The following is a 13,384-nucleotide window of genomic DNA, read 5'->3' as shown; positions in this document are numbered from 1 at the left end:
ATGATTCTCGAACTATATGGTGCCTCTATAGACATATTTAGAAGTGTATATAAAGCTCCTGACTGATTGACGGCACATGGCCTAAATGAAAGATAGTTCACAAACTAATTTTGCCCTTCCTAACTTTAAAAGTTTAGAATATTTTCTCTTAACGTTTATACCTTACAAATATCATATTAGTTTCAAGGTTTTCATCCAAAATATAGGGTATAAGAAAAATTCAAGAAATCTTGAACAATTTTTTTTTACTTTTTACATTTTTAGAAAGTTTTTGGGCTGTGAATAAAAAATTTGTATGGATCTTATGAAAAATTACTCGGAAAACTTGTGGAAAACTTTGGAAAATTTAAATTGTTTTTTATTTTAAAATTATTCTTAAGAATTTTTGGAAAGTTGCCTTGCCCTTACAAATATAAAAATGTATGGGAAATGTTTATCCACACAAAGCCCCGCAGTACTGGCCAGCTTTTAGCTATATATATAGTAGTTTATATATAGATATATGGGATATTGTTGTCTACCCATATGTTGGCATTGAAATAACATCAAGTAGTCGTCGGCTGTGTCATCATTCATAAACACTTCATAAACTTGACAGCAATTAATATCAAATATACATTGAAGCAGTCGGTTCAATCGAAAACTAAATTATGGTATTTAAAAAACAGAAAAAGGAAAACGACCCGCAAATAGCGAAAAGTGAAACTGAGAGAATATTCTGATTTTTCTTCTTGGCAGGCCGATCAGCTGACAGAGGAACAAATCGCTGAGTTCAAGAGGCGTTCTCGCTATTCGACAAAGACGGCGATGGCAACCATCACAACAAAGGAATGGGCACAGTTATGCGCTCCTTGGGACAGAACCCCACAGAGGCTGAGCTCCAGGATATGATAACGAGGTCGATGCCGATGGTGAGTTGAAAATATCTAATATTGGCTAAGAAATAGATGAAGTTACCGAAAGAAGCAAGCGAGAGGCTTAGTATTTTATTTTATTAAGTTAATTTCAGGCACTATAACAAGTGAAGAGTATTTAGAATTCTTATCAATATCTGTATCGCATTCGTAAACGTAATATTGTAAATTATATCCAATATTTAACTAGACTTATAAAAGAAAAACACATTTATTAATTTATTTTGATTTCGTAAAAGTTTCAATTGGAAAATCAATTCTCAATTGCCTGAATTCTTGAACTAGTTCCACTTGAGATTTGTGGTTCGGTTCTTGTATTCCTAGTGTGCTAATTGCTTTGAACCCTTTTTTTTTCTCTCAAGCTAATTATATACTCTACTATGGATCTATTCTTAAATGGGATCAACAGACAACAAAATTGTGAATAGATCAGACAGAAGAAAGACGGACAACGACGTCGAATTCTTCTTCGTCTTTTCTTAGCTTTTCGTTCTTTTTGCGATCGGCTAAAAATAATGCAACAAAAACACGTCATAGCCATTAAAAATAGATTACAAAATATTGGCCTGTTGTTTTGCCTGGCTAATGTTCATATTCTTGTAGCTGTTGTTGTTGTAATTGCTGTCAGAAGTGCACACCCAGGATTCCTGACAAAAGGTGGTTGAGGCCCCAAAAACTGGGAACACAAAGAATCTTAAGAAAATGGGAAAAAATAAAAAAGAAATATTTCAATTTTGTTTCTTTTTTAAAAGAAATTGAGGCGATAGACGCCGCCAAATGTGTCGCCTGTTGAGGTTTTTCACCTTTTGCATGAAAACTTGCCTCTCAACAACTGCACATTTTCACTTAAAGCCAGAGAGAGAGAGGGTGAGTGAGAGTGGTGGGGCGCCCGCTCGTGTGGCTTTTTATATGTATTTTTAGCAATTGTGAAATGTGTCTAGAAATAATTGTTTTTGCTCTTGCGGGCTATATAAATTTCACAATTATAAATCACTTTTTATGCATGCACACACGCATACACATGTGCGCGCGCGTTTGTGTGTACATTTGCCTTTGCATAATGTGCTCAAAGCTCGACAATTAGCTTAAAAATAAAACAGGCCCCACCCAAGCAAGAGCAATCATATGAGGACACTTACACACACAAACAAAAGCAGTGCGATAACTGCAAGGCGTAACAAGTAAAAATGCAATGAGATAAAAATGCAAGAAACTGAAATCAAGTCACCCACATCCGCTAGCCAGCAACCACAACAATGCGTAAGGCAGCAGCTAAAATCTCTTCGATTCCCAGTTCTCTCTCTCTGTAGTGCGTTTGCTCTTTACCGCTGTTCTGCCTGCGCTGCTGTCGTGCCAAGTGCAAGGCGAAAAAAATTCTGTAACAGAATTGAAGTTACCTACTTCGGTCGGCAGCAGCAGCCAGCACTCTTCTCTTTCCAGCACTTTCTTTGCAGAGTCTATGCCTCTTCACCATTACTCTGCCGGAGTTGCTGTGCCGCCATGAGAGTGCAAGGCAACAAAAATAGCACAAACCGAATAGAAGTTACCCACATTCGATGGAAGCGGTACAACGGCTCTTACTCTATGCTATTGTCGGCAGCGGCTGTGCTGCTGCTCGCGTCGTTACTTACAATAATAATTGTTCTTCTTCTGCTTCTTACACGTGCAGAATGCGCATGTGATGAAAAATCCAGGGCAAAGTCTGCACAAAAGACCCTGAGTAGCGCATGCGTCAAACAGTAAGCAGCAAAGAGGACAACAGGCACAAGGAGCACGTCGATAGGCAGGCATTTAAGAGGGTTGGAGGCAGTGAATGACAGATTGACTGACTGACGAACTGATACTTATCGTTCTAAACTAAAAATAGATTCCTGCTTGGCTAAGAACAAATTAGAAGAGTGGCTGTAGCAAATGTATCAGTGTGTGTGAGAGAGAGAGAGAGAGAATAAAAGAGTGTTGAGCTTTGTTTTTGCAGTTAAAATTGAAGCTGTGGATAATGGAGTCGTGTGATTATATATGTGCTTGTGTATGTTCAAAGGTTGATGTAGGTTTTTATATTTATTCAAGCGTGAATGTTTTATTTTGAGTAATATGCAATGAATTAAATATAGTAAACATTTAGCCTACATAGCTGTATAATATAAATGTTTATAGTTTCTGGAATTCCCCAACTTTGCTTTTGTTTTGGAAATTTCAAATTGTAGAAATATTTCTGGTTTTTTATAGCTGTGTTGATTTTTTAAATTTTATTAACAAATGGACAGAATAAATTACACTATATTTAAATATTTATATTTCCAAATAATATATAGTTTATTATATCTCTAATCATTTTAAATCTTTAGTCACTTTTATTTGTTTTCCGCTTAGTTTTCTAAATATAATTCTACAATATTAATGTTTGTTTGTAATTGTTTTAAAAAAATTTCTGTTGCTTCACTGCAGTTAAGTAAACGATAAAAATTTATATTTATTAAGGCTGGTCACACTGTCTGACAGTCATTAAAAACTCAACTTAATTATAGTAATTTGCTTAAGTGTATTATATATATAAATATGTATATATGTATATGTATATATATCTGTACTATATAGAGTGTTTAGTTTTAGTCATTTATATTTTGTTTTGCACTTGCATTATTCACATGGCTGTTTTTCTATATAGTAACTATGGTTTGCATAGCGATTATCTCGCCTATTTTACGATCTGGCGTTTCGTGCATCAAATTGTATAAAATATATACAAATACACTCACGCACACCTGTGTTCGTGTGTGTAAGTTTTGTAGTCTCTGAATAACAGACGGAAACATTAAACATTCATTACTTAACATTTTGTTGGCGACGTCCAAAAAGAACTGCAGTCTGCATACAAATGACGCCATTAGAGAGAGATAGCAATCAAGAGAGGGTGAGAGAGGCACTTCTCTTCACCTAAAAGTTTTTGTCTTTGGAAGTTTTTACAATTGTCCAGCTCTATGCAAATGGCATATAAAATGAGAGTCAGGCAGAAAAAGATATATATATATATATATATATAGATATGTCCATAAGGAATCCCAATGTGTTATTTATAAAGAGTTCATACACTCCTCTGTGTCTACCCAACTAAATTTAGCGTTGAAAAAATTCTTATTAAAATTTTAAATTGTCTGCAAGATAAAATTTTGCGCGACGTTGCGAAACGACGACGCGGGCGGGTATAGAGTCTGCGACTTATACATTTAAATATATATATATATATAATATTATTATAGAGGAAGTGTGACTCGTCTCTCTAGAGGTAATGGAAACCAAAAACCAAGCAGGCAACCAGACATTGGCAACACAAATTGGCAAGAGGCTCGTCATCATCATCATCATCATCGGCAACATCATATGAGCCTTGTCAAAAAGTGTTTCTGTCTAAGGCGCGTCTAAAAGTCGATCAGCCATATAGATATATATCTATATATATATAATATATATAAGCTATATCTGGCCTATACACAAAAATGGCCTCAAATTTGTATTTAGCTCGTTTCTTGTATTTTGATTTTGTTGGGGAAATCCTTAGCCAAAATCAGCTACATAGTTCGCGTCAAAAAAACTATTTTAAAATAGAAATTTCCATATAATATTTGTTTTCACTCTTGTCTCATTCAGTCAAAAGAGTATATTGGGCTGTGGGCAATGTTTGACATGAAATTGTGCCTCATCTGATTCGGATATTAAGATATTTGTGAATGCACTTGAACTGAATTACTAAATCTACTAAATGCAGCTAGTTAGTTGGAATACGGGAATAACATATTAATATATATCAGAAATATACACAAATATATGGTTCAGCTCTTTTATAGAATGATTACAAAGTATGTCTTTTAGGTACGTCAACAATATCCAGCCTTAGAGCCAGACTTACTAAGAATTGTAGCTCGATGAGCCATAGGCCTCTACAGATAGACCTATAAATCCTATGGTTTCGCATATTCTGGCGTGTTTTCGTACAGAAGACGGGTATTTTGTAGTCGTTCACTGCCGATTGCAGCATTTTTACTGTTTCTTTTTCTGATTTTCTTTTGGCGCCTCTTTATTCGCCGATATGTGCTGCAGATGAGCTTCTTGCGCCTTGCTTATTATTTCTAAATGTTCCATTCAATAATCTTAATAATACTTGTGTGTTCCTTAATTGAAAGCACATTTTTTTTCACTTTTAATTGCTGGATTTTTTTTTAAGATTTCGTTATTTATTTTGCTGTTCGCGCTCTCGTTTAATGTAGTTGTTTTTCGGCTGTGTTCGGGAGTCTTGGAAGGTAACACTTGTGAATTGATTTGTATTTGTATTTGAACTTGAAATAATTGACTGGCTGCGTATTTGTTGTAGCTACTAAATACGATAGCTAAACATTAATTTTACATTTCGAATGAATTGTGGAATGTTTGCTAAACGATGTGTGTAGCATTGATTGTAATGAGTGAGTGGTGTTGGCAAAAAGTGGGGCTACGACAGGTAGCGGCGAGTGGGATAACGTGTTACCTTAACACTCAATGAGCGAATTAAAAAGTTTAGCAACACTAATTGAAGATGCATAGCTAAGTTGCAAGGCTGAGCAGCCAGTAAAACGTTTACGAATGCGATACAAATGTTTTATAATATTAAATTATAAATATATCTATTATAGAGTAAATAAAAATGATTTCTAAATAAATATGTCAGAATTATAAGAGAATATATCTGAATATATAATACTATGTATTTGAAGTAAAACGTTTAAGAATGTTAAATAAAGAGCAATTGAAAATTTAAGCCTGTGTTGGCAATGTTTCCAGAATTTCTATAAATACACCCATTATATATACAACTCAGCTGCACAATTCAAGCTTTCAAAACTTAGTCAGCAGGTAACAGACTTTCGACTTGATTTATCTGCTAGTTAAATTCGGCTTTCAAATATTTTTCACATGAGTTTTGGGAAAGTTTCCTCCTCTAGTTGCTCAAAGTTCTTCAAGTTAGGCAAACACTTTTCAAGCCCCTCGAGACAGTTGTGTTATCGTAACATTATGTGTAAATATGTAATGTGAATGCTCCATTAAAAGAGCAGGCATTAGTTAGATATACTAGATACAGTTCATGACATATACATGGAATCCTTTTTGTTGTTGGGTAGACATGACCCAGGCCACGCCCCATGTTTGCAGAGTCAATAACAATTAAGGTCTCAAGAGTTCGACACAAAAGTTTTGCTGGTTAAGCGCAAGGAAATGTTTCCATTTTCAGCCAATGGAGAGACATAAAAACCGAAAGAAGAAAAGAAAGGGAGGGAGGGCGGTAGGAGAAAAAACAGCACAAACTTTAAATAGAGAATGTATGTGAAGGGAAACTTTTTCAATTAGTCTAACGGCCATTTTAGGTAGCCATTGGAGGTCACTTCATTTGTGAGCCTCTGAAAAGTTTGTGCTGGTCTTATCTTAGCCATGGCCGGGCCCACAAAAATGTTATCAATGTCACAAATGTTGCGCATACGCCACGTGTGCAGAAAAAAAGCAAATAAAAGGAAAATCCTTTCAGCCAGCACACACACAGGTCAAATATGAAAATCTGCTTGATTGCGACTGAGGGGATTTTGGTTTGTGTGCGAACGAAAAGGGATTTGCCCGAGTTTATATAGCCGACAGGTACACAATGTGGGCGTGGCTGCCACTGCCTTATAATAGAGCAATTTATGTTTGCCTTGTAAATTATGACAAAGTGTGTAGAGGGAAGCTGACCAAAAAAGGTCTTGAAGGCCTTTCTTGATTATGAGGACTTTTTAAGAAGGTGAGAAACTAAATGAGTTATAATTGGAATAAAAAAACAATGTTTGGTGAGAGATGTTAAAGAAGAATTGAAATAATTGGAATGAAATATGAGCAAATTTAAAAGAAAAAAAATTGTGATGCGAAAAACTTCGGAAAAACTTTAGGTAAAATTTATAGAAAAAGCCCATTGGAACCGAGGAGGTAATGATTATGTTATGTGGCACCTCTGGCGGCGTGTTCAGCTGGAGGATTTTAGTTTAAAATACAAGGATGAAATATAAAATGTAAGGGCTAGTTTCATGAAAGTCTGGCAACGCTATCGCTGCAACTGCAAACAAAAAGAAAACCAAAAGTTAATGTTTAATAGCTGAAATGATAGATTACGAGATTTAAATAGAGCAGAAAGTCTTACACTAGAAAATAGCCAAGTATTAGACTAGTTATACGAATATATGTGTAAAAATTAATAGATTCAAAGAAGACGAGCAACTGCATGGTAAACACATCTATTAACCAGAATTTCCAAATTACTCTTAACTAATTTATATTCCATTTTCGTTTTGGCCAGGCAACGGTACAATTGACTTCCCAGAATTCCTTACCATGATGGCACGCAAAATGAAGGACACCGATAGCGAAGAGGAGATTCGGGAAGCGTTCAGAGTGTTTGATAAGGATGGCAACGGCTTCATCTCAGCGGCCGAATTGCGTCACGTGATGACAAATTTGGGCGAGAAATTAACAGACGAGGAGGTCGATGAGATGATCCGTGAGGCTGATATCGATGGTGATGGTCAGGTCAATTACGAAGGTAAGCAAAGGGAAAGCAACAAAAAAGCACCTCCAATCAACGCTAAGCTGTGCCGGCGTATGCTGTTGTCGCGTGTCGTGTTGCTGTTGTTGTTGTTATTATTGTCATGTCATGTCAACCCACTAATTGGATATTCGCACAACATTTTCTGTTGTTAGACAATTGACTTATGGCTGGGGTTATGCGTTTTGCGCTGCCAAAACAATCGCATAGCTGCCGATTGAATCACACAACACGCGGACTCACACACACAGTCATAGTATATGTATTTGAGTCACACTTTGGCAGTTGTTTTGTCATTCGTTACTTTTTACTCATGAAATTTTCTATAAACTGATTCATTAGTGCGTGCTAAAGTCTATAGACACTGCACTCTCAATGCAGCCCAGCCCAGCATATGGCCTCTAGCAAATATACCCTGTAATTTTTTATTTCTTTTCATAAAATGTTTCTCTCTAAAATCCCAGTTCCACAGAATTTCTTCAATATAACATAATGTTTCACAAGAATTTGAGTTCATATAACTTCCTTCGTTCTATATAATTGAGTTCATTGTTAAACCAAATATTTATTAGAAAATGTTTGCAAATAATTGAAACATAGTTCAAGTATTTTGAATTCTAAAAGAAATTTTATGGATTAAAGATTCCTGGAATATTTTCGTGTCAATTGCTTATAAAAAGTTTTAGTCTGACATGATAAATAGTTGCTCTCCAATAAAGATTCTTTTTAGTCTAGGGCATCAATTAGTCATTCTTAGCCGGCACACTTGGTAAGCAATTTTTTTACTTTTTGTGTATTCTTCGAAATTTAATTTAATTGCTTGAAAATTGAATTTTCAATTGAGCAAAATACAGAGTAAAGCCTCAAGAAGAAAGAAAAGGAAAACAACAACTAGAATGAATATATAAAATATAGAAACAAGGTGTTAAGATATTGTTCATGCTGCGTCTCGTACAGCTTTAGCCCCTCTGCACCATTTGTGCCTCGTCTGCTTTGATTGTACTTAGAATAGCAACAAATACTGAAATAATGTGCTGTGATCTCTCTCTCTCTGACTGCGATAATCTAGTACACAGATACAGATAGAGATACTTATATATATTCACGCATATATATAGTTATCGAGAGTTCTTTTCTTCCTCAAGTTCAAATAAAAATCGTTTGGCGCAAAAATCTGCGGCGGATCAAATAGATTAATCACAAACAATTTATGAACCGAACATAAAAATAACCAAGTGAAACAATATAAAAATAGGCGCTACGAAACCTATTTTCTAACCCGAAACAGCAACAGAACTTGATGAAAAGTCAAGGAAGCAGAAGATAAACTACAAATTATCAGATTATACAGGGCGCCAGTTGATTATACTAAATAAAACTGAAAATCGATTGGCGAAGTAAATTAATCAGTTTTAAGTGTTGCGAAACGCGCTAACAGACTACAGGAATATAATCTATAATAGTCTGGTGATTTTTTTCGGGTTTATTGACTGTAAATTGTGAATTTTATATCATTTGAAATCTAATCTGAAATAGGGTCATAATTGTCATATGAAATTATTGATTTATATGGGTCAAGAACTAATTGACTTTTGCGTTGGTATGTCGAAAACCTATTCTATTATAGATTTGTAGTTAGGCAATTGTTTGACTTGAAATCCATAGGATATCTATCCTTCTTGATTGTTTTTCTTACATTGTCTAGCTATCTTGTAGTCTTTCTACAAGGTAGAAGTACCTATGCTACTTCAATATCTCCTCCCCTCTCTCTCTCTCTTCCTATCTACCTCACCAGATCCTTTCCTTCTTTATTTTTCTCTACGATCTACATTTACTCTTTTATGGTCACTTTCCTCCCGTTCTCTTCTGTGTTTTTCTCTTCCGTCCTCTGTCTCTTTCGTTTTTTCTTTATCTCTCCTTTTCTCTTATTTTTTCTCTCCCCTCTCTTACCATTTCTCTCGTAATTTTCCTCCTTGTCGTTCGCTCCCTTTCTCTCGTTCCATTAGTGTAGCTGATGCTTCTCTCGCTCTCCCCCGTATCTTTTCCCCCTTCTCTTATTCTGCTGGTCTCCTTTCTCTCTTATACTCTACCATTCATTACAGAAGCTGCGTGCTATGCAACGCATAACATATGGTCGCAGTTGAACATTTGTCAGCTGTTTTTTCTTCTTCCCTGTGTTAATTTGTTTTTGGGCTTTTCCGCTGCCTACGCGGAATGCTTAATGTTTAAATGAGACAACAACAATTAAAATCAAATATAAATATTGTGCAATAATTTGAACAACAAAAGAAATTCGAATAGAGCATGAAATGGGCTTCAGACCAAGCGAGAGGGCAATAGCACACGGCTAGCAGGCAATTTTGGCGAGCTGTTTGAACATTGACCGACAAGAAGCCGAACAAATATACATATGTCTGTTATATATACTATATGGCAAAATGAGCATAACATAAATAAATGCGAGTTGTTGCCATTTGCTTATTGCCAATTAACGAAAGTCTTTATTGTTGTCTTGTTGGTAACGACGGTGGGTGTACGGCAGTACGGCAACTGAAAATTATATGGCGCAAACAATGGGGCCAGACCCCGACTTCTCTCTATAATGACTATATGCACACACAAAGATGAGACTTACTTTGGCCTACGGCCAAATATAAAAATGTTGTCAGAAAATAGGCGAAAAGGAAAATAAAAGAGCAAAAAAAAAAAAATAAGAAAAAAGCAATACGAAATGAAAATCAAATAAAATGTTAAGCAAAATACAAAAGAAAAACAAATTCAGGCAATAGCACAGAAACGCGGCAAAATAAGATATGGCAAAGGAAAAAAGAAACAAAATTGTTAGCTCTGGTGAATGTAAACAAAACGACGAAAGATAAACAGCAGAGCCACAGAAGCAAAGAGGCCCAACGATCATTGGAAAATCAAAAGTTTTCTGCGTTTTATAACACTATAAAATAGAGTTTTAATTTTAGTTTAATTGCCAAGAAACAGAAGTCCAAGCCCAAAAAATTCACGAAAAACCCATTAAGAAAATTCACTCGGCAAAAACATAAAAAAGCGAAAAAAGGGTGCGAAATGTCAAGGCCCAACACGAAAAGTCAATTTCTGATTCGATTTGGGTTGGGTTCAAGAAAAAGGAGCATTTGCATATTGTGAAAGATAGTAAAAGGGAAATGTTCTATAGGTGGTTCGAGGCGTGTCCTCTGAACTTTTTACTTGCTTGCGTTTGTGCCTCTAATAACGTTTTATTTATAAAACTGTTTAATATTTAACGAGCAAAAGGCGCGGAATCTTGGGCATTTTAATGGGTTATATAATAGTAGAATAGAGTAGAATTTATGATACAGTTTTATAGATAGTGCGAGAAAATAGAGTGAACTGTTTCTTATCAATCTATAAAATGAATTGGTGCTGTCAGGAAACGCGTGAAATGTTGTTGAAAATTAATGAATAAGCAAATAATACAAATGGAAACAGTTTGGAAATGAAACAGATATTATGGACTTATATATGGTAAGGAGGAAAGCCACAAGAGTGTGAAATCATGAAAATATAATTAGGCTGACAGAAGGGTATCCTTAATTTCAATATATGTGAGATACACTGATTTTTGAAACACTTTAGAATAGAAACAGACGATAAAACAGAATGAAATATATTATATTAGAAGCGAAACATTTGGAATAGAAACATGAGAATTCCGAAACAAGCTTCATTATATAACATTCTGTAGAGATGCTTGGAATTAGAAATAGCCCTGCATTGTAATAAAAACAAATGGTATAGCGAAACACTTGGCATAAAACGGAACACAGATCTCTCTAATCGCTACGTTAGCTATGAGAATTAAACGCAATGATCTGTTCAACTCGTGAGTAGATGAATTACAGCATCATCTTTTGAACAATCAGGTGCCATGTGACGTGGTCCGTTGCGATGTTGTGACTTACGTATTTGTTGTGGTCGAGAGGCCAAACGTTTTTCACATGCTACAAATATGTCAAAAATGCGCGCGACCACAACCGATAGAAGAAGAGAGAGTCACAACAATAGCCCCAACGCGGCAAATGCAGTTGGATGTACAGAGCTGAGGGGGAGGAGGAGGGGGTTGTGTGGAGGCAGTCACTTGTCTATATTTAGGAGCTGCATGCAAACACCTGATAAATCGGGGACACGAACGAACAGCCCCGGAATCGTTTCATCAGCCAACGTTGCGCTGACAACGTTTGCCAATTTGTGCGCCCCTCGCGCTACTCACTTATGTCCCTTGACACACACCCAACTTTGTACTGATTGCCGGTTTTATCAGGAAGAGAATGACGCGTCTGTCGTTCAAATCGAACCGTGTCCGCGCTCGCCCTTGTACCATTCCACTTGGATCACTTTTCATCTATATCTCGTCTGCTCTCTGTCTCGTTTTTCATTGCATCCTCCTGCTGCTCTGATTGCAGTTTCTATTTTTGGCACACATACTTAGCACAGTAAATGGAATAGAGTATATGCAGAGAGTCTATTCACTTGATGGAATCTCGTTTTTCATATTGTTTCTTGATTTCATATACCCTTATTTTTGAATGGATTGAAGAGGAACAGAATGCACTGGTTTCCATGCCATGCCAATAGCTTATATTCCCATTTGATTTCATTCTCCAAACATTTTATTTCCGCAGCGTATTTGAAATTCGAATTTATTTGTATACCTCTTATTTCCCCCATATCTATCTGGTCTCTTAATCTGGCGTGTCTGGCGGTGCACTTAATAAATTTCCCCCTGATTTCTGTTCTCGCCGTTGTTCGCGCGAACAGCTTTTCATCAGTCACTCAGCGCGTCGCTGCGCATCTTGTGACTTACCTATTTGTCTTATTGATTAGTTGATTTTGTGTTTGGCTGGGGCCTCTCTTGGCGCACGACACATCTATTTGCAGCTTTGGCCTCCTACACTCACGTATAGCTTGTCTCGAGTTCTAGTGTAATGATTAGCTATTTTTGTGTAACGGTTCATTGTAAACTGAACAAGTTCATGGTATATGTTGGCTGTAAATATTTAATTTATGTTAACATTCCGAAATTCTATAAATATCCCACTAATAAATTGTGTTTATTTTTTGACTTATGAGTTATGCTCAGTCTAAATCAAACAAGTTCATGGTAAATCTTGCTTGTAAATATTTAAACTCTCGTAATTGGATAGAAACTTATCAAGCGCAATATGAATCAAGAAATCAAATTCTGAATTGAAAGGGGAATCTCAGTCTTTTTTAACATTTCCTTTAAGCAATATTTAACAGATTAAACTCTGGAACTTCCCCCAACTAATCACATTCTTGTTCTCTCCCTTTCTTTGCAGAATTCGTGACTATGATGACATCGAAGTGAAGCGTTAAATTATTTCTTTTTAAGCCTTTCTATTTTTTTAAGATGTTGACGAAGACTGTAGCTGTGCGCAAGAACATCGCGCCGCGCTGTTGCTATGGACCCCAATAAAAGATCTTAAAAAAACAACAAAGAGTTAAGCAAAAAACATCAACAACAAGAATAAGAAGAAGAACACATAAAAAACAAAAACATTTAAGAAACTTATAAAACAAAAGAAAAGAAAAACTTTACACTTAAACTAAACGAAGCAAAAAGCAAAACGCAAGAAAATTTAAACAAAGCAAAAAATGAGAAAAACCCAGAAAAAATTACATAAAAAAATTTATATAAAAAACAACAAAACACACTTAATTTTAATGCAAAAAGAAATGCGAGAAACCAACAACAAACAGCAAAACTTAAAGAAGTCACCGTTTAAACAACAACCAACAGCAAAAAGCATGTTATAAGAAAAAAATTAAACTACTACACTTAAACTACAGGCATACCACACTA

General features: G+C 35.7%; 1 pseudogene; it reads left to right on the top strand.

Annotated features, from left to right (window-relative positions):
• Positions 1-13,052, top strand: LOC115482850 (annotated as a pseudogene).
• Positions 13,053-13,384: the final 332 nt, after the last annotated feature.

Source organism: Drosophila hydei, unplaced genomic scaffold (genome assembly GCF_003285905.1).
Source record: "Drosophila hydei strain 15085-1641.00,03,60 unplaced genomic scaffold, DhydRS2 tig00000127-arrow-arrow-pilon, whole genome shotgun sequence".
In the NCBI taxonomy this organism is placed as follows: Eukaryota; Metazoa; Arthropoda; class Insecta; order Diptera; family Drosophilidae; genus Drosophila; species Drosophila hydei.
This window is presented reverse-complemented; position numbering and strand designations above follow the sequence as displayed.